The sequence below is a fragment of the Prionailurus viverrinus genome, chromosome D2 (genome assembly GCF_022837055.1).
Source record: "Prionailurus viverrinus isolate Anna chromosome D2, UM_Priviv_1.0, whole genome shotgun sequence".
Classification (NCBI taxonomy): domain Eukaryota; kingdom Metazoa; phylum Chordata; class Mammalia; order Carnivora; family Felidae; genus Prionailurus; species Prionailurus viverrinus.
In genome coordinates, this window is record NC_062571.1 from 72,622,443 (window position 1) to 72,648,766 (window position 26,324).

The 26,324-nt window shown below is 37.0% G+C and overlaps 1 protein-coding gene across 3 annotated transcripts in view; it reads left to right on the forward strand.

Annotated features, from left to right (window-relative positions):
• The window catches only part of ATRNL1 (attractin like 1), a 778,070-nt gene that overhangs the window by 74,556 nt on the left and 677,190 nt on the right, over positions 1 to 26,324 (forward strand). The window lies entirely within an intron of this gene.

Sequence of the window (26,324 nt, forward strand, 5' to 3'; positions counted from 1 at the left end):
TATGATGTGTTTGAAGATAGTAAGTTTTATAAAAATAGAGCAGGATCAGGGGATTGAGGATACTGAGGGTGGGAGGTGGTTACAAAATAGGAAGGCCAGGGTAGATCTCACTGAAAACATGAGTTTTAAGCAAAGAATTGAAGGAAGTGAAGGATTTTGCTATGTGGCTATCTGGGGGAAGAGTGTTATCTGGAAGCAGGAGCTGCTAGTGTAAAGGCAAGAACATGCAGAGCATGTCTAAGGAACAGTAAAGAGATTGGAGAAGAGAGTATAGAAAGTGGAAATGAACAGAGGAGGTTAGAGAAGTAATTAGGAAGCAAGATCTTTGGGTTTTTGCCTTGCCTTTGTTTTTTTCTTGAGTTAAATGGAGAGACATTGCAAGATTTTGAGCAGAGCAATGACATATTTTTTTTTTAAATTTTTCTTTCAACGTTTATTTATTTTTGGGACAGAGAGAGACAGAGCATGAATGGGGGAGGGGCAGAGAGAGAGGGAGACACAGAATCGGAAACAGGCTCCAGGCTCTGAGCCATCAGCCCAGAGCCCGACGCGGGGCTCGGACTCCCGGACCGCGAGATCGTGACCTGGCTGAAGTCGGACGCTTAACCGACTGCGCCACCCAGGTGCCCCAATGACATATTTTTAAATGCATCATTTTGTCTTGCATCATTTTGTCTGTGTCGAAAATAAACTCTAGGGAGGAAAGACAGAAGCAAGGAGGCCAGTGAGGGAGTTGTTACAGTAATGTGAGCAGTGAGGTGGCTTAGATCAGGGTGGTAGTATTGGAGATGATGAGAATTAGTCAATTTGCTCTATATGTTTTAAAAGTAGAAATGATAGTATTTGCTGAGGGTTTGGATGTAAAGTCTGAGATCAAAGAGAGGAAAGAGACCAGGATGATTCCAATGTTTTTGGTCTGAGCAGCTGGAAAGATGAATGCCATAATGAATGTAGAAGATTGTGAAGCAGGTTTGAGGTGAAGGTGGTTTGAAGGTCAGGAGTTTAGTTTGGATATGTTATATATAAGTGAGATATCCATTAGACATTAAAGTAGACTACAGAGAGATCTGGGCTGGAGATGTGAAGTTGGGAACTCGTAGAATGTAGATGGCATTTAAAGGCACGAGACTGGATCAGATCACTAAGGAAATGGGTATAGATAGAAAGAAGAAAAGGATTGGGCCCTACGGTGTTCCATAAGAAGGAGAAGAAAATGAGCAAGGAAAAATGGTGTTGTGAACTAGAAGCCAAAAAGATTATTAAAGAAAAGTAATCAACCTTGCCAAGTGTTACTCTGCTGATGGCTCAAGGAAAATGATTTCTAAGGATTGGCCATTAACTTTAGTACTGTGCAGGTGATAGGTGATTTTGCCAAGAACACTTTTTATGCAGTGAGGGGAGGGTAGTAAAAGCCTGACTGGATTGGATTTAAGAGGGAGGGAGAGTGGAGCTGGAAACAATAGGCGAAGTCAACTCTTTCAAGGAAATTTACTTGTAAAGGGGAGCAAAGAAGTTAGCAGGAAGGCAGGAAATACAGGATCTTTTTAAACTTGGGTTTTCCCGGAAGCAGACTGTTAAACAAGGATTCAGGTGAAAGAGTTTTATTTGGGAAAACGCAAGTAACACTGTTTGAGGAGTTGGGAAGTAATGCCAGCATGAGAAGGTGTCCATGAAAGTGTCCACTAATAAAGCCAAAACCACAGGAGTGATGGAGTTTTCAAATTAACACTTCATCTTTGAAATTTCCTTCTTTAACTTTTAAACTTCTTGTTAGTTGATGAGTCCTGTGGTTTGTGTCTCCAAAAACAATCCACCCTTTAGCTGAAGATACGTTTCACTCAGGGTGGTGTCTTTTGTATGAAAATTGTGCATAGATGTATAACAACAGAATACTTGAGAAAATAGCTTATGTGGGCCACACACAAATAGATCTGGCAGAAAATTTTCCATGAGGACGCCCTGGAGCACAGCTTCTAAAAGTGATGTTGAGCTGTCAGGAGTGACAGTGACAGTAACCAACAAGCTTTATGCACAGAATTATTGGAAAAGTCAGGAAAATGCGTAATGAAGAGATTGGCTTGCAGTAAATGCTCCCTAGACTTTTAAGTAACAATGTGAAGGTGGCCTTTATATATGTATAATGGTGAAAAGACTCTTACAGCTATATTCACTGCATTTTTCATTTTTTGGAAGTGGTTTAATTTTCCTCTAAATTCCTCTCTTTGTTTATAAATGAATGTGACATATATACTGCTTTATATTTGTACTTACATGCTTCTGAGAAGTTAATTTTAGAGCAGGAATCCTGCCGTACGCCTCTCTTTATGTGTCCTTTCCAGTACAGTGCCAGGTATTAAGTGCTTGGTAAGTATTTGGATGAATGAATAGGGTTTTGAACACATATTCTTTAAAAGTTGTATCTATGTATTTCCTTACTGTTATTTAAAGTCTATTAGCTAAGTTTAAAAAAATTTTTTTTAATGTTTTTATTTATTTTTGAGACAGAGAGAGACAGAGCATGAGCAGGGGAGGGGCAGAGAGAGAGGGAGACACAGAATCCGAAGGAGGCTCCAGGGTTTCAGGTGGCAGCACAAAGCCCAACATGGGGCTCGAACTCACGAACTGTGAGATCGTGACCTGAGCTGAAGTTGGACGCTTAGCCAACCGAGCCACCCAGGTGCCCCAATAAGAGGATATTTATTAAAAAACATAACCATTTCTTATAGTCCTTCAAGTTTTCACATTATAATTGTATTCCTTAAAAAATTGCTGAATTTTTAAAAAGTTTCCACTATTCCAAAATCTAGAATTTCTTTTTATGGATTTGTTCTTAAAAATAGCTTTTTATACATGTATACTTATATTGCATATTGTTTTGCTTCCTTGGTTTAGAGTTTTATAAAAAGGAAATAATATTTTGGGGTGCCTGGGTGGCTCAGTCGGTTGGGCATCCGACCTCGGCTCGGGTCATGATCTCACGATCTGTGGGTCGGGTCATGATCTCACGATCTGTGGGTTTGAGCCCCGCGTCCGGCTCTGTGCTGGAGCTTGGAGCCTGCTAAGGATTCTGTGTCTCCCTCTCTCTCTGTCCCTCCCCAGCTTGTGCTCTGTCTCTGCCCCTCAAAAGTAAATAAATAAACATTAAAAAAAAATGAAAAAAAGAGAGTCCTTATTTCTTTAAAAAAAAAGGAAATAATATTTATACAGTTTTCTGAGGCTTTCTTCTGTTTCATTCACCACTGTATTACCAAGATTCATCTATGTTGTTGCGTATTACTGTACTTAATGCCTTTGCATTACTGTATTTCATTATATGACTCTATCATCATTCCTTTATCCATTCTCCTGTTTATGAGCTTTTGGGTTGGGTATCTGGTTAAATTCATCCACAGCAACAATTTTGAGACTTGATAAAAATACCATATTTTAAAAGATAAATCCTCAGGATTTTCAGGCAGAAAGATAAAATATCTTACAAGGATAAGAGATTAGCTTAGTATTAGATTTTTCAAAAGCAACATACAAATCAAGGCAACCAAGGAGCAAATTTTTCAAGAAAGTCAAGGAAATAAGTGTAGGTTAAGGGTTTTATATCTTGCCAAACTGTCCTTCAAGTGTGAAGGTTATAGAAAAAACTTCGAACATGGAAAAACTCAGGTGATTCTGTGTATATGTGCCCTTACCTGAGAAATGTAGTAGAGTAGAAATGTGCAGACTTTTTTGTAAAGGTATATAGATTGTAAACAATTTAGGCTTTGTATGCCACACAATCTCTGTTGTCGCTACTCCATTCTGCTATTGAAGCTGTACGCATGCAGTGGTGTAACATACATAAATGAATGAGTGTGGCTGTATTCCAATAAAACTTGATTTACAGAAACAGTTGTTGGGCTGGATTTAGCCTGTGGACTGTAATTTGTCAACCCCTCTCCTAGAGAATAAGCTTCATCTAACAAAGAGATGAATGGGAACACTTCAGGTAAAAGACTGGTGGAGAAAGTTTCATGTATTTAATTTTAGAGCTAAGACTGAAACACCAGTAGGGGTGTCAGGCAACAACTAATATGCAGATATTATGTCTTCCTTCCAACGAGAAAGAATGCAACTAAAAATGGGAGGAGGGTGAGACAAAAGGGAAAGCAGAGAAAGAACCTAGACTCCAATAAGAGTCAAAGGATGCTGTTTAACTTGGTCTGCATTTAGGTAGATTGTTCCCAATTTTGTTTTTTTGGGCAGACCCAACATTCTGTAAAGACTGTTATTTCGTAAATGCCATTCTTTTTTAGAAGTCTTCGGGAGAACAAAGAGAACATTTACTTACTTAAAAAATATAGAATAAAATATTCTGTGTGCAATTACCAGATGGATCAATTGGATGCTTTTACAAATCTAAGATATACTATAGGATCTTAGTGTTTATTTTTATTACATTTTGAAACACTTTGCTGTTTCATCATCCTAGAAATTAATTAATTGCTCATCAGTTATTACCAACCATGCTAAAAAAAAACTAATAAGAAAACAAGTTGCTTGGAAGGGAGATGCTAGGATGAAATGTATGGTCACTTTCAGCTTTCTTATTGCAGTGCCCAGAGTGTTTTATTACATATAAAGAAAGCATAAAAGAAAACTGGAGGCACCACCATTGGATCCTGCTCTTAGCTTTTATTGAACACAATAATTGGATTCAATGAGATAGCAGGGTTGTGATCCTAATGTCAGAGGAAGTAGAATTCAGGCCATCAAAATATTATATGAGTCAAGAATACCTTATATTAAAAACCACAATTCAACATGAAGATATAATGTGTAATAGAAGAATATCTATGTACCCAATAGCCCAGCAGCCAGCTATTTAAAACAGAAACTACAGGCAATGCAGAGAGAAGTAGATAGCACCAATGTCTTTACAAAACAGTTCGAACATTACTTTTTATGACAAGACAGAAAGTAAGACAAGGTAAAAAAAAAAAAAATCCAAACAACGTAATCAGTAAAGCGGTGTTAAGATTATATGTCAAAAAACACAGCCTGATTATGGACGATGTTATCTTCTCAAGTGCTTTTGGAAAACTCACAAAAAACGAGTTGATCATATATTAGGATGAAAAGAAAATGAGTAGATTCCCAAAAGTGGGAATATTAAATAAAACCTTTCTAATGGTTGAAAGGGGAGATATAAGCTTTAGTTACAAAATTGCTGAAAAATAATGGCAGTAAAATCAATACATATAGGAGTCTATGAGATAAATTTATACAGTTATCAGAGGAATATAGCATTAAACAACTCTATTAATATGAATGAAAATGGGTGAACCACAGTCCCAACTCAAAAAGCAGAAAATAGAACAAACTACACACACACACACACACACACACACACACACACACACACACGTACAAGGAAGCAAATAATAAAAATAAAATCAGAAATTATTGATGTAAGAACCGAAAGACAATAAATCAATTTAATAGATTATAATTCTATTTTTAAAAATAATTAAATAAACCACTAGGGAGAAACCGCAAATATACAAAATAAGAAATGACAAGGGGAAAATGATATTGGTGAAGATTTTTTTTAAGTTTATTTATTTTGAGAGAGAGAGCAGGGAGGGGGCAGACAGAGAGTGGATTCCAAGCTGGGTCCGCACTGTCAACACAGAGCCTGACACAGGGCTGGAGCTCAGGAACTGCAAGATAATGACCTGAGCCCAAATCAAGAGTTGGGTACTTAACGGACCTCTGAGCCACCTTAGTGCCCCAAGAGGAAATTAAAAAAAAAAAGAGGACTACTTTTTACATCTATGCAAATAAATTTGAAAATTTAGAAGAAATGGATAATTTCTTAGAAAATAAGTTTTCTAAAATTGAACCCAGTAGAGATAGAAAGTTTATATAGATGAATTTCCATAGGGAAAAAAATAGGGAAATCAACAGGCCTAGATGATGTTATAGGTTAAGTTTAGCAGTGCTCATAAATTGTTTTAGGCACTAGAAAAGGAAGCAAAAGTTACAAATTTGTTGTAGAAAGGAAATTTAACATCACCACTTAACCTGATACAGTTATCTTAGAAATAGAAGATTATAGACCTATATGACTCAGAAGGAATTAAAATGCTTTCTCTTAGATATCACTACAAAAATCTTAAAATGAATGAACTTCATTGCACACCAAGAAAATAATATACTATCGTCAAGTGGAATATATAATTAGGATTCCAAGGATGATTCACTTTTGAGAAATGCATTAATAAAATTCACAATGTAGGTCTAGTGACCATGCTAAACAATCCCATTCCTGATTAAAACCCATGACAAATTGAAGTGGATATTTGAACACAATAAATGTTATCTATTTCAATCCCAAAGCCAGCATCTGATATGGAGAAAAAGGCATCTGTGTTAAGGTCCAGACCAAAACAAGGGTGCGCAAAATCTTCATAACTATTGAACATTTTTCTGGAGGTAGTCGAAGAAACAATTAGAGGAATAGGAATTCGAGAAGGAGAACTTAAACTATTTGCAGGTGATAATAGAATTCCTGAAAAACCTTACACAGTAATAGGACTAACTGAAATAATAAAACAATGAAAGAATTCAGCAAGGTAACAGGTTATAAAATTAATATGCAAAAATCAATATCCTTCATGTATGCTATACACAATAGGCAATTAGAAGACCTACGGAAGAGAAAATACATTTGGAATAGCTAAAATGAAGCTAAATCACTTAGGTATATATTTTTTTTGACAAGAAATGTTCAACTTTCTTTAGAGAAAACTATAAACCATTCTTGAAAGTCACTAATGTAGGAACAAACCCCCACCTATTTAACAAAAATGCATACCAATTCCATTTCAAGGAATTCATGCTTCAGTTATATCTCCAGAAATGCAAAAATACATTTTAAAAAAATTTGGTATGGACAAAGTTATTCCTTGTGACATTATTTGGAAACTCCTTCAGTGCAAACATAACAGAGTGTCGTATAAAGAAAGCATGGTGCATCCACATTTGTGGTATACTATGCAGTTGCAGAAAAGAATGAAGAACTCTTTGAAATCATATGGAGTGATTTATTTACAGGATATGTTATTAAGTGACCAAGTGCAAAAAAGTGTATATCACATGCTACTTTTTGTGGAGAAATGTAGGGGAAATCAGAAAATATCCTTTATCTCTTTATTTTGAGAGAGAGAGAGAGAGCGCAAGTGGGGAGAGAGGGGGAGAGAGAGAATCCCAAGCAGTCTCCGTGCTGCCAGCCCAGAGCCAGATGTGGGGCTCTAACTCATGAAACCGTGAGATCATGACCTGAACTGAAAGCAAGATTCAGACACTTAACCGACTGAGCCACCCAGGCGCCTCCAGAAAATATTTTTATGCCTGCCTATATGAGCAGAAATGAACACTGGAAGGATAAATTAGAACACAGTGATGTTGGTTACCTACAGAAGATGGGGGAGAGTGGTGTGGGAAGGGTAGGGAATGAAAATATCCTTCTCAGTAGTTTTGATTTTTAGAAGCATATTGATTATCTGCTTAAAAAAATCAACAAGGAAGAAAACTCCAGAACAATGCAAACTGAAAACTCAACCGTGTTTCAGATGAATAACACAATCACACTGAAAGCAGGAGAGCAGAACTAATCCATGTGCCTTTTTAACACAGCATCTGGTTACATGTCCTCATTATTTGGGAAGAAGTGCAAGCAGATTTTTTAGGTTTGTTCTTTGAAGGTTTGGGTGAAGCAGCTCTACATTATTTTTGGTGTATTGCCAGGTTGAAAAAAAATGAGAAAATGTGAGCTAAAGTTCTCAAGGTAGAAAGCAGGAGGTACAAATATGAAATGGAGAAGGCAAGGAATAATCCTGCCTGGTGGATTGGAATTGGAGGTATCAGTGAGAGCTTCTGATTGGGTAGGTAGACAGACAGACAAATGTGCAGGCAGGCTCACAGTTCCAGATGTAGGTTCTTCTGAAAGGGCCTCGAAGCCAAGACATCCCCGTGGTAGTGAGCACAATGATCATCCATATTCTCAGATCCAGTTTCTAATAACATTACCAAGAAGAGAAAGCAGGGCTCCTTGGAGAAATGGCTCTTTCTAGGGTTGTGGCAGGAAAAAAAAAGATGAACTTGGTATATCTTATTATATCAAATTAAGGAAGTGCTCACGAAAATGATAGGTCCTGTCAAAAGAACATAGGAATCAGCTTGAAGGGGTTTGCTAAAATCTGGGATACTTTGAGCATCAAAATAATTTAGGAAAGTAGTAAATTATAAACTTGAAACAATAGGAATTTGTGAACTTATACAGATAATGGACAGACCAACGGACAGAGGAGGGGGCGAAACCTGTTTCTTAAACAGAATGCTGACTGGCATTGCTGGAATTGAAAAATCATCATTTTGCGTAACTGTAGTAAAAATTTGTTTGGGAAAGAATCATCAATAGATGTTAAGTCTGTGGGAGTAGGGACAGATTTTTGATGAGATATGCATGATATTAAAATGTCTTTCCCACAGATTGTTTATAGGTTACAGGAAAGAATAGCACTTTGTCTGAGTGATCAAAATTCACATCACAAACCATGGGAAATCGCACATTGTGTCCCTCTGGATATGATAGCTGCCGAGAGCAACATCACTTATAGTAAGGCTTGGCAAACTTCATCTGTGCAGGTTCAGACAGTAAATATTTTGGGCTTTGTAGATTACACAGTCTCTGTTTCATCCACTCAGTTCTGCCAGTGAAATTTGAAAGCAAGCCATAGATAATATGTAAATGAATAAATATGCCTGTGTACCAAAAATATTTATTTACAAATATGAGCCGCTAGCTATTATTTGGTCTATGGGTCACAGGTTTCCTACCGAGGACTGCAAACCTGAGTCTAATCATTAAGCAGTATCATACAAACCTCAAATGAGGAACTTTGTCTTTAAAAAGGGGAAGAGTTTTATTCTTCAAAAATGTCGATGTCACGAGAGACAAAGGCTGAAAAATTGTTCCAGAGTAAAGGAGGCTTAAGAAACATGGCAACTGGGGTGCCTGGGTGTCTCAGTCAGTTAAGTGTTCAATTCTGGTTTCAGCTCAGGTCATGATCCCAGGGTCACAGAATCAAATCCCGCAGTAGGCTCCGCGCTGGGTGTGAAGCCTGCTTTGGATTCTCTCTCCTTCTGCCCCTCTCTCCTGCCACTCACATACATGCACTCTCTCTCTCTCTCTCTCTCTCTCTCTCTCTCTCTCTCTCTCTCTAAAAAAAACAGAAACATGACAACTGAATATGGTAGGTGACTTCTGACTGTATCTTTGGGCTGGATGAAAAAATGCTATGAAGGGCATTATTGGCTCAATTTACAAACTGAAATATTTATGTGTATTAAAGCATTCTATAAATGTTGAATTTCTTGATATTAATAGCTGTAATATGGTTATGTAAAAAGAAAGTCTTTGTTATTAAAATATACACCAAAATATATAGGGGTAAGAGGAATGATGTATACAGTTAATATGCATGTGTGTGCCCGAATGCGTGTGTGTGTGTGTAGAGAGGGAGGGAGAAGGAGAATAATAAAATGGAACAAAGCATTAACAATTCGTGAATCTGAGAAATGGGTATATGGGAAATCTTCGACTACTCTTGGAACTTGTTTGTACCCTTGAAATTATTTCCAAATAAAATGCTAAAAATAGGCTACAAGGAGTGGATGTGTATTTTTTCATATTTGTTTATATAGGGTATGTATGTATTTGAAGTGATGATTACAAAGAGTTCCTCTGAACTTCCTCTGGCAATGAAGGAAACGTCAGTTTGTCCTTTCTGCTATGCTTAGAATTATGGCTTTTAGGGAATCTGTAAATCTCAGAGGGGACTTATGTGGATGGTTTTACTAACTTGGACCATAAAGCTATTCTGGGTTAGTCCTGAGGGAAATTTATTTCACTTTAGGTTAGCAATACCTCATAAACTTTCTAAGAATCTCAATGTGAATCTCAAGGTTAGTATAATATTAATGTTTTGCTTTAGTATTTTTCATGCTTTTAGAATTGGGAAGGTGTAGTTGGGAAGCCATTATTAATGCCATTTTATCTTAACTTTTTTCCTTTTGATTTAAAAACCAAGAGATATGATATTTTTAGTTTTTTTTCTCTGTAAGGATAGTGATACGTTACTTTCTCTTCAGCTCTTAACATCACGTGTTTTTCAAAATTTGGTCGTGTAAATTGGATATTGCTTTTCAGCACACTAGTGTCTGAAAATACAGATCTATAGAACAGATGTATCAGGTGGTGGAAATTAGGGATTTTTAATAGAGGAAATCTCTCCTTTAAAAATAATTCAATCATAGGAATCATAAAATGCGTACTTTTACTGTCTTAAATTAGGTTTGGCATTTGATACGGAATTCCATTTGTGAAGAACTTTTCAGGACTAATTAGATAAAGTGAAATAGTTTCAATGTAATAAGTAAAATATTGCTTTAATAAATTGCTTAGTCTGTATGACAGAGGCTGCTGTTCAGATTATATGTATATTTTCATGTTTTCTAAATGTTTCAGAATATATCATAATAAAAAGACTCAGTTTTGGTAAGTGAAATTATTACATCATATGTTTTTAAAACTGTTTAAAAGCTATATGAATATTCTGTATCTTAAAATATGCATTGGTTACATTAAAAAATTTCACTACATGTGTATTCAAGACTCAGAAACTTCAGGTCTTTTTCTGTTTAACGTTCTTTCACTGATGGAGACCTTGGTCCCTTACAAGGCAGCCACTGTATTGTATATTTTTTAAAAATTCTATTTATATTTAGAAGACATATGCACATCTTATAAATTTGTACTTGATTTTTCATGACTGTATAGAACTGTACAGGTGCAAATTACTCATGCTTCCACATATTGGCCCTGCAGATGTTTTGAGATATCTTACTTTCCGCTTACCTTCTATTCTTCAGACAAGCATCCCTACTTCCTTCGGTCTTCCCTGAAGGTGAACAGGGTTTCCATTCATATCTTTTGTTAATGCCTTAAATGAACACAGATATTAATGATTTAAAGACTATTTTGTAGTAATGAGAATAGCGGCTAACGTTTTCTGAGGCTGTACTACTCTGTGCTAGGTGGTGGTGGTAACTACTTTACACATGTTAACTCAAAGTGAACATTAAATATAAACTATTCTTTTCAAGTTCTATAAGTAAGGGAACTGAGGCACAGATGTCTCACACAAGTGGCCAGTGCACACCCAGCTGGTAAACGGGGAGATTGGATTATATAATTATAAAATACACAGTATCTTAGTTGACCTTTTGTTATCTTTAGCACTCTCTCTGGACAAATTACACTTTATAATAACCTATTCAGAGTTAATAGAGCCTACAGAGCATGGTGTCTTACCTAATGTGAGACTATTACTTCCCCTAGATATATTTTATTTTATACTGATATTACTGTGATGACTTAACAGCCTAAAGAAAACAAAACTTTTACTTAGTTCATTTTTTGTTTTTTGTTTTTTATACAATTACTGTGAAGGGAGGTATACTCCATCCTATACTTGTTTATTTAACGGTGGTAACTCTGTGAAGGGCCTGACATTTATTATTAAAAGAGTTTCAGCCCATCATTACTATTGATTCATAATTCTGGTATTTAAAGACTTAACTTACCTTGTCCTTTTATTGGGTCAGTGGTCATTTAATATTAAAGTACAACTTCTTTGCCTTCATCCTAGAAATTTACAAAAAATGTGGAAGAGTAAACCATTGGCAATTAAAAAAAAAGATGGAGACTGTGCAGATTAAAAGAGATTTAATAGACATATCAGACAACTGAAGTGTATGGATCTCATTTGGATCCTGCTTCCAAACAAACTTAAAAAAAGCTTATAAAATAAGTAGGAATTTGAACACTGACTGGAAACTTCCTCATGTTAGATAATTACTAATTATCTGGTTTTGTTTTTATTTTTTTGAGAATTGCAGTGCAGACCTCTAGGGTTTTAGAGTAAAGCTGTATGTAATGTCTTCTACAGATAACTTTTTGAGAAACTGTTTCTGTTTTGCTGGATTTGCTGCCTGGTGTATAATTTTGTTTCTATTATCTGGAAGACTTTCAGTTGTTACTACTTTTCCCAAAAATGTTTGGTAGAAATTGGTGAAGTCATCTGGGTCTGGAGTTTTCTTTGTGGCAAGGTTTTATTTATTTATTTTTTATTATTTTTTTCTTTTCATTATATGAAGTTTATTGTCAAATTGGTTTCCTACAACACCCAGTGCTCATCCCAAAAGGTGCCCTCCTCAATACCCATCACCCACCCTCCCCTCCCTCCCACCCCCCATCAACCCTCAGTTTGTTCTCAGTTTTTAAGAGTCTCTTATGCTTTGGCTCTCTTCCACTCTAACCTCCCCCCTTTTTTTTTCCTTCCCCTCCCCCATGGGTTTCTGTTAGGTTTCTCAGGATCCACATAAGAGTGAAACCATATGGTATCTGTCTTTCTCTGTATGGCTTATTTCACTTAGCATAACACTCTCCAGTTCCCTCCATGTTGCTACAAAGGGCCATATTTCATTCTTTCTCATTGCCACATAGTACTCCATTGATGTATATAAACCACAATTTCTTTATCCATTCATCAGTTGATGGACATTTAGGCTCTTTCTATAATTTGGCTACTGTTGAGAGTGCTGCTATAAACATTGGGGTACAAGTGCCTCTATGCATCAGTACTCCTGTATCCCTTGGGTAAATTCCTAGCAGTGCTATTGCTGGGTCATAGGGTAGGTCTATTTTTCACTTTTTGAGGAACCTCCACACTGCTTTCCAGAGTGGCTGCACCAATTTGCATTCCCACCAACAGTGCAAGAGGGTTCCCGTTTCTCCACATCCTCTCCAGCATCTATAGTCTCCTGATTTGTTCATTTTGGCCACTCTGACTGGCATGAGGTGATACCTGAGTGTGGTTTTGATTTGTATTTCCCTGATGAGGAGTGACGTTGAGCATCTTTTTATGTGCCTGTTGGCCATCCGGGTGTCTTCTTTAGAGAAGTGTCTATTCATGTTTTCTGCCCATTTTTTCACTGGGTTATTTGTTTTTCGGGTGTGGAGTTTGGTGAGCTCTTTATAGATTTTGGATACTAGCCCTTTGTCCGATATATCATTTGCAAATATCTTTTCCCATTCCGTTGGTTGCCTTTTAGTTTTGTTGGTTGTTTCCTTTGCTGTGCAGAAGCTTTTTATCTTCATAAGGTCCCAGTAGTTCATTTTTGCTTTTAACTCCCTTGTGGCCAGGTTTTAAAACAAGATATTCAATTAATCTAATAGTTATAAATCTACTCAGGTTTTTTTCTCTCTTCTTGTCAGAATTAGCATTCGATTATTGTCTCAGAATTTGTCTATTTTATCTAAATCTTCAAGTGTATTGACCTAAAGTTCTTCATAATATGCTGTTAGTGAAGTTTAGAATATTTTATAGCTATGCCTCCTTTAAATTACTAATATTGGCTTATTTCGGCCTTCTTTCTTTTTGTCTTGAGCAGATTCTGCAGAGGATAATGAATCTTAATACTTTTCAGAGTACCAGCTTTTGAGGTTAATGATTTGTTTTGCATATTCATTCAGTTCTTTTTTTTTTTTATGATTTCCTTTTAATATATTTTGATTTGTTAAGCTTTTTCCCTTTCTTTATATTGATGTGTATGATTCATTGTCTTTCAGATTTTCCTTTTTAAAAGTTGTTTTTTAAAAAATATATGCATTTCTTCTTTAGTGTCTTTTAAAAAGCAGAGATTTTAAATTTGGATAAAATATAATTGTCAATTTTTTATGGTTTGTGGTTTTTGTGTTCTAGCTAATAGATCTTTGTCAGGGTCACAAAGGTTTTTCTCTTGCACTTTCTATTAGCTGTTTATAGTTTTGGCTCTTATCCTCAGATCTTTCATCTGTTTGAATTAATTTTCATATATGATATGAAGTAAGGACTGAGTTTTTTTTTTTTAATATCCTAATTCTCCAATAACATTTGTTGAAAAGATTTTCCTTTCTCCATTGAATTACCTTGGTTAATGTCATTTGTATATATGTTTTAATTTTGGACTCTTTTTTGATCCAGTGATGTACATTATATTTACTCCACAAACACACTTTATTGATTATGGTAGATTTATAAATCAGGCAGTATAAATCCTCTGTCCTTTTTTCTATTTTCAAAAAGTTTGGTCTATTCTATGTACTCTACATTACCATTATAAAATTTAGAATCGGCTTGTCAATTTCTTTTAAAAAAAGATTGTAGGGATTTTAATTGAGGTTGAGTTACATATAGAGGGGAAAATTAAGTCTAACAGTATTGATTCTTCTAAGTCATGGACACAGTGTATTTCAGTATTATTTAGGTCTTTAACATTTTCAGCAATGTATTATGATTTTCAGCGTGTTGCACACAGTTTGCTAAATTTATATGTAAGTATTTAATATATTTATGTTATTGTAAATGGCATTTTGCAGGTATTTGTGTAGTGTAGTGATTATCATGTTTGCCTGTAAATGGCATTTAAAATTTCAACTTATAATTGTTGATTGCTAGTATATAGAAAAGCAATTGATTTTTCATATTGAACTGGTATTTTGCAACTTTGCTTAACACATTTATTAATCCTGGTAGCTTTTTTTATTATCTGCATAGAGAATCATGTGTTAAAATCATGCTAGTAAATTCTTCCTTTTCAACTTGTATACCTTTTACTTATTTTCTTTGTATTTTTTCAGTGGCAGTACCTCTGGTACAGTGCTGAGTAGGAGTAGTGGAAGCAGATAATCCTGCCTTTTTTCCTATTTTAGGAGGGAAAGTTCCAGTCTTTTAATTATTATGTTAGTGGTATGCTTTCTAGATGCTTCTTATCAGGTCAAGGAAATCTAGTTTGTGGAGTCTATTTCATCGATGATGTTAAATTTTGTCAAATAATTTTTCTGTATCTGTTGGGAAGATGATTTGCCCTTTTATTATATATTTTTTTATTTCTTAATATAGTGAATAACACTGACTTTCAGATGTTAAACAACTATTGCATTTGTGGACAAACCCTATTGGTCATAATATATTATCCTTTTCATATATTGCTAGAATTGATTTGCTAAAAATATTAAGGATTTTTATGTTTATGCTCATCAGAGATATTGGGCTAGTTTTCTGTTTTTATAATGTCTTTGTCTGATTTTGCAGTCTGGGTAATGATAGTGATTTGGGGAGTGTTTCATTCCATTCTATTTTCTATAATAAGAGTTTGTGTAGAATTGGTATTATTTCTTTCTCAAATGTTTGATGGAACTCACCAGTGAAACTGTCTGGCTCATGAGCCTTCTTTGTCAGAAAGATTTTGACTATAACATTTATTTTCTTTAATAAATGTTAGAGATACTCAAGTTACCCATTTCTTTGTGAATGAGCCTTGGTAGTTTATTTTGGAAGTTTGTCCATATCATTGAGATGGTAAATTTGTTTGCATAAAGTCATTAATTTATATTCTTCTTATTCTTTTTAATATTTGTAAACTGTGTAGTGATATCTTTCTTATATCTGATATGAATAATTTGTGTCTTCTCTTGTCAGGTTGACTAAAAATTAATAAGTTAAACAACTTTATTGATCTTTTCAAAGAAGTAGCTTTTCTTTCCTGTTTTCTATTTTTATTGATTAGTGCTTTATTTTTATATTTCTTTTCTTATTTGGGTTTTATTCCCTCTGTTTTACTACCTTTTTAAGGTGAAAGATTAGAGCACTGAATTGATAAAGACCTTTTTTCTTCCTTTTAAATATATGTGTTTATTGCTATAAATTTCTTTTTTATCCAATAGTTTCAAACTTTAATATACGTAAGAATCACTTGGATGGTTGTTACAATAGATTGCTCTCTCCTAACCCCTGATTTTCTTATTCATTATGTGAGGATTGGTGCCAGCAGACTTCCATTTTTAAAAGGTTTCTAGGTAATTCCATTTGCTGTTGTCAAGGAACCACCCATGAGAAGGACTGACTGCTTAGCAGTATCCTGCATATTTTCAAAAGTATTTTTGTTTCCACTTAATTCAAAGTGCTTTCTGATTTTTTTGTGTGATTTTTTTCTTTGGCTTCTCTTTGGGTTGATTAGTAGTATTTAGTTTAATCCAAATACATGAAGATTTTTCAGGTATATTTCTTGTCATTATTTTTTGTTTAATATAGTTCTTGTCAGAGACTGTATGTTTTGCTATTAACATTTTTGTGAGTCTTATCTTCTGACTGAGAATATGGTCCGTCTTGGTGAATGTTAAGTGTCAATTAAAAAGGATGTGTGTGTATTTTGCTGCAGTGGTCGGGGTGTTCTATAAATGCCAGTTTTGTGATGGTGGGTGGAGTTGTTCAAGTCTTAGTAATTTTCCTTAGTTACTGAAAGACTAATGTAGAAATCTCCATTTATGATTGTGGATTTAACTATTTAATTTTTTAGTTCTATCAGTTTTTGCTTCATACATTTAAATGTTTTGTTATTGGTCATAATTTTTACAATTATAATTTTTAGATCCCTGTAATACATTATCTGCCTTCATTCCAAGTTGTCTTCTGTTAACAGCTTCTTTTAACATTTTTTTTTAGAGCGGGCCTGCTGGATATGGATTATCCTGGTTTTTCTATATCTGAGAATCTCTGTGATTTCACAGTCATCCCTGAAAGATAGTTTTGCCTGTCATAGAATTCTGAGTTACAGTTATTTGTCAGCACTTTAGAAAGTGTTGGGCTCTTCTTTCTGGCCTCCGTCATTTTTTAGGGTAAAAATCACAGTTGTTTGAACTTGTTTTTCTTTAACCTCTTCTGAGGTGTTTTGTTTATCTTCAGTTTTCAGCAGCCTAATTGTGATGTGTTTAGGTGTGGGTTTCTTTCAATTTTGTTTGTGATTTGTTCAACTTCTTGAATCTGTAGGAATATCAATTTGTTAACTGTACATTTTTTGTTTTATTTTTGTTGGGATTGATCTATAGTACATGTTTTTAGCTTATCAGATTCTACCTTTAATATTCTTCCACTTCATATTTAGTGTTAGAACCTCAGGATTTCCTGCATTTCTCCTCTTTTCCTTTGTGCTAATATTATATCTCATATATTATGAACAGCATAGTAAATTGTGCTTTTTTTTTTTTTTTGTAAGTAAGTTATTTTAGGGAGACAAGAAATGAGAAATTATGTCTTGTATTTATCTACATATCCAGCTTTCCTACACTCTACGTTCATCTATGTAAATCCAGATTCTGTCTGGGATTAGCTGTTATTGTCATCCAGCTTAAAGAACTTCCTTTGTCATATCATGGGCAAGTCTGTGGTGTTACACTTCTGCTTTTTTTTTTTTTTTTGTCTGAGAAAGTTTTGTTTCAGTTTCATTTTTGGAAAATATTTTGTTGGGTAGAGAATTCTACTTTGATAGTTATTTTTGGTTTTGGTAGAGAATTCTAGATTGACAGGCTTTTTTTTCCTTCTTAGTTTAAAAATCTGCAACTTGATTGTCTTCTGACTTAACATTCTTTCTGATAAGAGGTCAGTTGTTATTCTTATTTTTGTTCTTTAGCTTGTTCATCTTTATTCATGCCAGTCCTTGGTGTAGGTTTCTTTCTTTCTTTCTTTCTTTCTTTCTTTCTTTCTTTCTTTCTTTCTTTCTTTCTTTCTTTCTTTTTTTCTGTTTGTATTTCATTAATGTTCTTGGTTTTGTGTATTTATGGATTTAATTGAATTTGAGAAATTATTTATTTAAATTTTATTTCTGTCCACCCACCACCTACCACGTTTCTGGAACTCTTATTGCACTTAGATTAGACTTCTTTAATATTTTCAGAAGGTCCCTGATAGTCCGTTCATTGTTTTTTAAGGTGTTTTGTTTGTTCATGTTGTTTCATTTTGGATAGCTCTTGTTTCTGTATCTTAAGTTCACTGTTCTTTTCTCCTAAAGCATCAAATCTTGTGTTAATTCTACTCAATGTATTTTTCATTCAGAGATTATCTTTTCCATTTTCAGGAGTTCTGTTTGAGTCTTTTTTTTTTAATTTATTTTTATTTTTATTTTTATTTTTGGGACAGAGAGAGACAGAGCATGAACGGGGGAGGGGCAGAGAGAGAGGGAGACACGGAATCGGAAACAGGCTCCAGGCTCTGAGCCGTCAGCACAGAGCCTGATGCGGGGCTCGAACTCACGGACCGCGAGATCGTGACCTGGCTGAAGTCGGACGCTTAACCGACTGCGCCACCCAGGCGCCCCTGAGTCTTTTTTTATCTACCATTTCTTTCTTACCATGTTCATGTTTTCTGTAACATTACTGAACATATTTGAATGTATTTACAATGGCTTTTAAAACATTCGTTTCTGCTGATTTTATCTTCTGTGCTATTTCTGGGTCACCTTCTATTGACTGATTTTTCTTCTCGTTGTGGGTCATATTTTCTTTGCCCTGTATGCTTGTTAATTTTAAAATGTATTCTTGGGGCGCCTGGGTGGCTTAGTTGGTTAAGCGTCCGACTTCAGCTTAGGTCATGATCTCGAGGTCCGTGGGTTGGAGCCCCGCGTGGGGCTCTGGGCTGATGGCTCAGAGCCTGGAGCCTGCTTCCGATTCTGTGTCTCCCTCTCTCTCTGCCCCTCCCCCGTTCATGCTCTGTCTCTCTCTGTCTCAAAAATAAATAAACGTTAAAAAAAAATTTAAAAAAATGTATTCCAAACATGGTATATTTTTATCACGTTGGCTGCTGGATTTTGTTGTGGCTTTAAAGAATGTTGCATTTTGTACTGACATGCAGTTATCTGGTATAGTATAGGCATTTTGGGGGATTGCTTCTGAGATTTGTTAGGACCCAGAGCAACTTTGAGTTTATGACTAACTTATTCCAGTATTACAGCCCTTTTTGTACTCTACCTAATGCCTCCTGTTGTGTGAGGTCTTTCTTCTGTCTGCTAACACAACTGTTCCCAGCCCTGTGTGAGAACCCAAGAGTTATTCAGCCTGCTAGTCTTTTGTTGTTGTCCTTTACATGGGCTTTAAGTAGTTTTCTTTTATGCATATGCAGATCAGTACTCAGTTTAGGATTTGAGGGAATCTTTCTGCAGATTTCTTCAGCCTTCTCTATGTGTAGCTACCTCACCTACAAATTCATTTTTGCTTCTGGCATTTATAGTATTATTAGGAGTTATTTCATTTATTCACATACCTGTTTTCATCATTATCTTTTCTCTTTAATGAACTAGTCTTTATAAATTGGGAATATGGTGGAGCACATTACTAAGTTAAAAGCAAAATTCATGCATATACAAATAATAACATACAAATGATAAGAAAATACTTTTTCTGAGATGACCAGTATTTTTACTTGGAATGTTTACTAAGAAAAATTGGTTCCCTGAGTATGTGCACATTTCCAAATGGAAAAATAATACAAATATAATGAAAATGTGAATCATAATTAATTTTACATTTCGAGTACAAGAAAAAATTATTTCCTTAATTTTTCATTTGAAACTACCATACCACCTGTAGGTTCCTTAATTGAATTGCTAGTGACCAAACCTTGAGAAAAACTGCCGTAATATTTAGAATACAGATTTTGGTGTTAGACCTGTATCATAGGTGTTACACTATTAATTTTTAAAAAAAAATTATTTTATGTTTATTCATTTTTGAGACAGAAACAGAGCATGAGTGGGAGAGGGGCAGAGAGAGAGGGGGAGATACAGGATCTGAAGTAGGCTCCAGGCTCCAAGCTGTCAGCACAGAGCCTGACATGGGGCTCGAACCCAATAACTGCAAGATCATGACCTGAGCCAAAGTCAGATACTTAACCGACTGAACCACCCAGGCGCTCCACACTTTAAATTTTTTAAAAAAGTGTTTAACAGGTAGTTGAATGAAATACTGTATTTCATTATTTATTTATTTATTTATTTTTTTTATGAAATTTATTGACAAATTGGTTTCCATACAACACCCAGTGCTCATCCCAAAAGGTGCCCTCTTCAATGCCCATCACCTACCCCCCCCTCCCTCCCACCCCCCATCAACCCTCAGTTTGTTCTCAGTTTTTAAGTCTCTTATGCTTTGGCTCTCTCCCATTCTAACCTCTTTTTTTTTTTTTTTCCTTCCCCTCCCCCATGGGTTCCTGTTAAGTTTCTCAGGATCCACATAAGAGTGAAACCATATGGTATCTGTCTTTCTCTGTATGGCTTATTTCACTTAGCATCACACTCTCCAGTTCCATCCACGTTGCTACAAAGGGCCATATTTCATTTTTTCTCATTGCCACGTAATATTCCATTGTGTATATAAACCACAATTTCTTTATCCATTCATCAGTTGATGGACATTTAGGCTCTTTCCATAATTTGGCTATTGTTGAGAGTGCTGCTATGAACATTGGGGTACAAGTGGCCCTATGCATCAGTGCTCCTGTATCCCTTGGATAAATTCCTAGCAGTGCTATTGCTGGGTCATAGGGTAGGTCTATTTTTAATTTTCTGAGGAACCTCCACACTGCTTTCCAGAGCGGCTGCACCAATTTGCATTCCCACCAACAGTGCAAGAGGGTTCCCGTTTCTCCACATCCTCTCCAGCATCTATAGTCTCCTGATTTGTTCATTTTGGCCACTCTGACTGGCGTGAGGTGCTACCTGAGTGTGGTTTTGATTTGTATTTCCCTGATAAGGAGCGACGCTGAACATCTTTTCATGTGCCTGTTGGCCATCCGGATGTCTTCTTTAGAGAAGTGTCTATTCATGTTTTCTGCCCATTTCTTCACTGGGTTATTTGTTTTTTGGGTGTGGAGTTTGGTGAGCTCTTTATAGATTTTGGATACTAGCCCTTTGTCCGATATATCATTTGCGAATATCTTTTCCCATTCCGTTGGTTGCCTTTTAGTTTTGTTGGTTGTTTCCTTTGCTGTGCAGAAGCTTTTTATCTTCATAAGGTCCCAGTAATTCACTTTTGCTTTTAATTCCCTTGCCTTTGGGGATGTGTCGAGTAAGAGATTGCTACGGCTGAGGTCAGAGAGGTCTTTTCCTGCTTTCTCCTCTAAGGTTTTGATGGTTTCCTGTCTCACATTTAGGTCCTTTATCCATTTTGAGTTTATTTTTGTGAATGGTGTGAGAAAGTGGTCTAGTTTCAACCTTCTGCATGTTGCTGTCCAGTTCTCCCAGCACCATTTGTTAAAGAGGCTGTCTTTTTTCCATTGGATGTTCTTTCCTGCTTTGTCAAAGATGAGTTGGCCATGAGTTTGTGGGTCTAGTTCTGGGGTTTCTATTCTATTCCATTGGTCTATGTGTCTGTTTTTGTGCCAATACCATGCTGTCTTGATGATGACAGCTTTGTAGTAGAGGCTAAAGTCTGGGATTGTGATGCCTCCTGCTTTGGTCTTCTTCTTCAAAATTCCTTTGGCTATTCGGGGCCTTTTGTGGTTCCATATGAATTTTAGGATTGCTTGTTCTAGTTTCGAGAAGAATGCTGGTGCAATTTTGATTGGGATTGCATTGAATGTGTAGATAGCTTTGGGTAGTATTGACATTTTGACAATATTTTTCCAATCCATGAGCAGGGAATGTCTTTCCATTTCTTTAAATCTTCTTCAATTTCCTTCATAAGCTTTCTATAGTTTTCAGCATACAGATCCTTTACATCTTTGGTTAGATTTATTCCTCGGTATTTTATGCTTCTTGGTGCAATTGTGAATGGGATCCGTTTCTGTATTTGTCTTTCTGTTGCTTCATTGTTAGTGTATAAGAATGCAACTGATTTCTGTACATTGATTTTGTATCCTGCAACTTTGCTGAATTCCTTTATCAGTTCTAGCAGACTTTTGGTGGAGTCTATCGGATTTTCCATGTATAATATCATGTCATCTGCAAAAAGCGAAAGCTTGACTTCATCTTTGCCAATTTTGATGCCTTTGATTTCCTTTTGTTGTCTGATTGCTGATGCTAGAACTTCCAGCACTATGTTAAACAGCAGCGGTGAGAGTGGGCATCCTTGTCGTGTTCCTGATCTCAGGGAAAAAGCTCTCAGTTTTTCCCCGTTGAGGATGATGTTAGCTGTGGGCTTTTCATAAATGGCTTTTATGATCTTTAAGTATGTTCCTTCTATCCCGACTTTCTCAAGGGTTTTTATTAAGAAAGGGTGCTGGATTTTGTCGAAGGCCTTTTCTGCATCGATTGACAGGATCATATGGTTCTTCTCTTTTTTTTTGTTAATGTGATGTATCACGTTGATTGATTTGCGAATGTTGAACCAGCCCTGCATCCCAGGAATGAATCCCACTTGATCATGGTGGATAATTCTTTTTATATGCCGTTGAATTCGATTTGCTAGTACCTTATTGAGAATTTTTGCATCCATATTCATCAGGGATATTGGCCTGTAGTTCTCTTTTTTTACTGGGTCTCTGTCTGGTTTAGGAATCAAAGTAATACTGGCTTCATAGAATGAGTCTGGAAGTTTTCCTTCCCTTTCTATTTCTTGGAATAGCTTGAGAAGGATAGGTATTATCTCTGCTTTAAACGTCTGGTAGAACTCCCCTGGGAAGCCATCTGGTCCTGGACTCTTATTTGTTGGGAGATTTTTGATAACCGATTCAATTTCTTCACTGGTTATGGGTCTGTTCAAGCTTTCTATTTCCTCCTGATTGAGTTTTGGAAGAGTGTGGGTGTTCAGGAATTTGTCCATTTCTTCCAGGTTGTCCAATTTGTTGGCATATAATTTTTCATAGTATTCCCTGATAATTGTTTGTATCTCTGAGGGATTGGTTGTAATAATTCCATTTTCATTCATGATTTTATCTATTTGGGTCATCTCCCTTTTCTTTTTGAGAAGCCTGGCTAGAGGTTTGTCAATTTTGTTTATTTTTTCAAAAAACCAACTCTTGGTTTCGTTGATCTGCTCTACAGTTTTTTTAGTTTCTATATTGTTTATTTCTGCTCTGATCTTTATTATTTCTCTTCTTCTGCTGGGCTTAGGCTGCCTTTGCTGTTCTGCTTCTAGTTCCTTTAGGTGTGCTGTTAGATTTTGTATTTGGGATTTTTCTTGTTTCTTGAGATAGGCCTGGATTGCAATGTATTTTCCTCTCAGGACTGCCTTTGCTGCGTCCCAAAGCGTTTGGATTGTTGTATTTTCATTTTCGTTTGTTTCCATATATTTTTTAATTTCTTCTCTAATTGCCTGGTTGACCCACTCATTCGTTAGTAGGGTGTTCTTTAACCTCCATGCTTTTGGAGGTTTTCCAGACTTTTTTCTGTGGTTGATTTCAAGCTTCATAGCATTGTGGTCTGAAAGTAAGCATGGTATAATTTCAATTCTTGTAAACTTATGAAGGGCTGTTTTGTGACCCAGTATATGATCTATCTTGGAGAATGTTCCATGTGCACTCGAGAAGAAAGTATATTCTGTTGCTTTGGGATGCAGAGTTCTAAATATATCTGTCAAGTCCATCTGATCCAATGTCTCATTCAGGGCCCTTGTTTCTTTATTGACCGTGTGTCTAGATGATCTATCCATTTCTGTAAGTGGTGTATTAAAGTCCCCTGCAATTACCACATTCTTATCAATAAGGTTGCTTATGTTTATGAGTAATTGTTTTATATATTTGGGGGCTCCGGTATTCGGTGCATAGACATTTATAATTGTTAGCTCTTCCTGATGGATAGACCCTGTAACTATTGTATAATGTCCTTCTTCATCTCTTGTTACAGCCTTTAATTTAAAGTCTAGTTTGTCTGATATAAGTATGGCTACTCCAGCTTTCTTTTGGCTTCCAGTCGCATGATAAATAGTTCTCCATCCCCTCACTCTCAATCTAAAGGTGTCCTCAGGTCTAAAATGAGTCTCTTGTAGACAGCAAATAGATGGGTCTTGTTTTTTTATCCATTCTGATACCCTATGTCTTTTGGTTGGCGCATTTAATCCATTTACATTCAGTGTTATTATAGAAAGATACGGGTTTAGAGTCATTGTGATGTCTGTATGTTTTATGCTTATGGTGATGTCTCTGGGACTTTGTCTCACAGGGTCCCCCTTAGGATCTCTTGTAGGGCTGGTTTAGTGGTGACAAATTCCTTCAGTTTTTGTTTGTTTGGGAAGACCTTTATCTCTCCTTCTATTCTAAATGACAGACTTGCTGGATAAAGGATTCTTGGCTGCATATTTTTTCTGTCTAGCACCCTGAAAATCTCGTGCCAGTTCTTTCTGGCCTGCCAAGTTTCAAAAGGGAGATCAGTCACGAGTCTTATAGGTCTCCCTTTATATGTGAGGGCACGTTTACCCCTTGCTGCTTTCAGAATTTTCTCTTTATCCTTGTATTTTGCCAGTTTCACTATGATATGTCGTGCAGAAGATCGATTCAAGTTACGTCTGAAGGGAGTTCTCTGTGCCTCTTGGATTTCAATGCCTTTTTCCTTCCCCAGTTCAGGGAAGTTCTCAGCTATGATTTCTTCAAGTACCCCTTCAGCACCTTTCCCTCTCTCTTCCTCCTCTGGGATACCAATTATGCGTATATTATTTCTTTTTAGTGTATCACTTAGTTCTCTAATTTTCCCCTCATACTCCTGGATTTTTTTATCTCTCTTTTTCTCAGCTTCCTCTTTTTCCATAACTTTATCTTCTAGTTCACCTATTCTCTCCTCTGCCTCTTCAAGCCGAGCTGTGGTGGTTTCCATTTTGTTATGCATTTCGTTTAAAGCGTTTTTCAGCTCCTCGTGACTGTTCCTTAGTCCCTTGATCTCTGTAGCAAGAGATTCTCTGCTGTCCTGTATACTGTTTTCAAGCCCAGCGATTAATTTTATGACTATTATTCTAAATTCACTTTCTGTTATGTTATTTAAGTCCTTTTTGATCAGCTCATTAGCTGTTGTTATTTCCTGGAGATTCTTCTGAGGGGAATTCTTCCGCTTGGTCATTTTGGACAGTCCCTGGCGTGGTGAGGACCTGCAGGGCACTTCCCCTGTGCTGTGGTGTATACCTGGAGTTGGTGGGCGGGGCCGCAGTCAGACCTGATGTCTGCCCCCAGCCCACCGCTGGGGCCACAGTCAGACTGGTGTGTGCCTTCTCTTCCCCTCTCCTAGGGGCGGGATTCACTGTGGGGTGGTGTGGCTCATCTGGGCTACTTGCACCCTGCCAGGCTTGTGATGCTGGGGATCTGGCGTATTAGCTGGGGTGGGTAGGCAAGGTGCTCGGGGGCAGGAGGGGCAGGCTTAGATCGCTTCTCCTTAGGTGATCCACTTCAGGAGGGGCCCTGTGGCAGCGGGAGGGAGTCAGATCCGCTGCCGGAGGTTTGGCTCCGCAGAAGCGCAGAGTTGGGTGTTTGCGCGGAGCGAGCAAGTTCCCTGGCAGGAACCGGTTCCCTTTGGGATTTCGGCTGGGGGATGGGCGGGGGAGATGGCGCTGGCGAGCGCCTTTGTTCCCCACCAAACTGAGCTCTGTTGTCAGGGGGCTCAGCAGCTCTCCCTCCCTTTGTCCTCCAGCCTTCCCGCTTTCCGAGCAGAGCTGTTAACTTATGACCTCCCAGACGCTAAGTCGCACTTGTTGTGGGACACAGTCCGCCCGGCCCCTCCGCTTTTGCCAGCCAGACTCAGGGGCTCTGCTTGGCCGGCGAGCCGCCCCTCCGCCCCGGCTCCCTCCCGCCAGTCCGTGGAGCGCGCACCGCCTCGCCGCCCTTCCTACCCTCTTCCGTGGGCCTCTCGTCTGCGTTTGGCTCCGGCGACTCCGTTCTGCTAATCCTCTGGCGGTTTTCTGGGTTATTTAGGCAGGTGTAGATGGAATCTAAGTGATCAGCAGGACGTGCGGTGAGCCCAGCGTCCTCCTAAGCCGCCATCTTCGAAATACTGTATTTCATGATGAACTTCCTGTTACTCATAAGGGGAATAAACATTTTTTAATTAAACTTTTTATTTTGAGATCACTGTAGATTCACATACACTTATAAGAAATGAGTGATCCAATGTACCCTTCAGTGAGTTTTCCAAAGTGGGAACATTTTAAAAAATGTATTACAATATTGCAAACTGAATATTGACACTGATACAATTCACTGATCTTATTCCAGATTTCCCGTTTCATTTGTATTTATTTGTGTGTGCCTGTGTGGGTATGGGTTTAGTTCTGTGCAGTCTTATTGCACATTGTTTCACGTATCCACCACGGCAGGCAAGGTGTAGAATAGCTATATCACACAAGACTCCTTCACATTGAGCTTTTAATTTTATTTTTTATTTTATATAGAGAGCGCGTATGAGCAGAGGAGGTTGGGGGAGAGGGAGAGAGAAAGAAT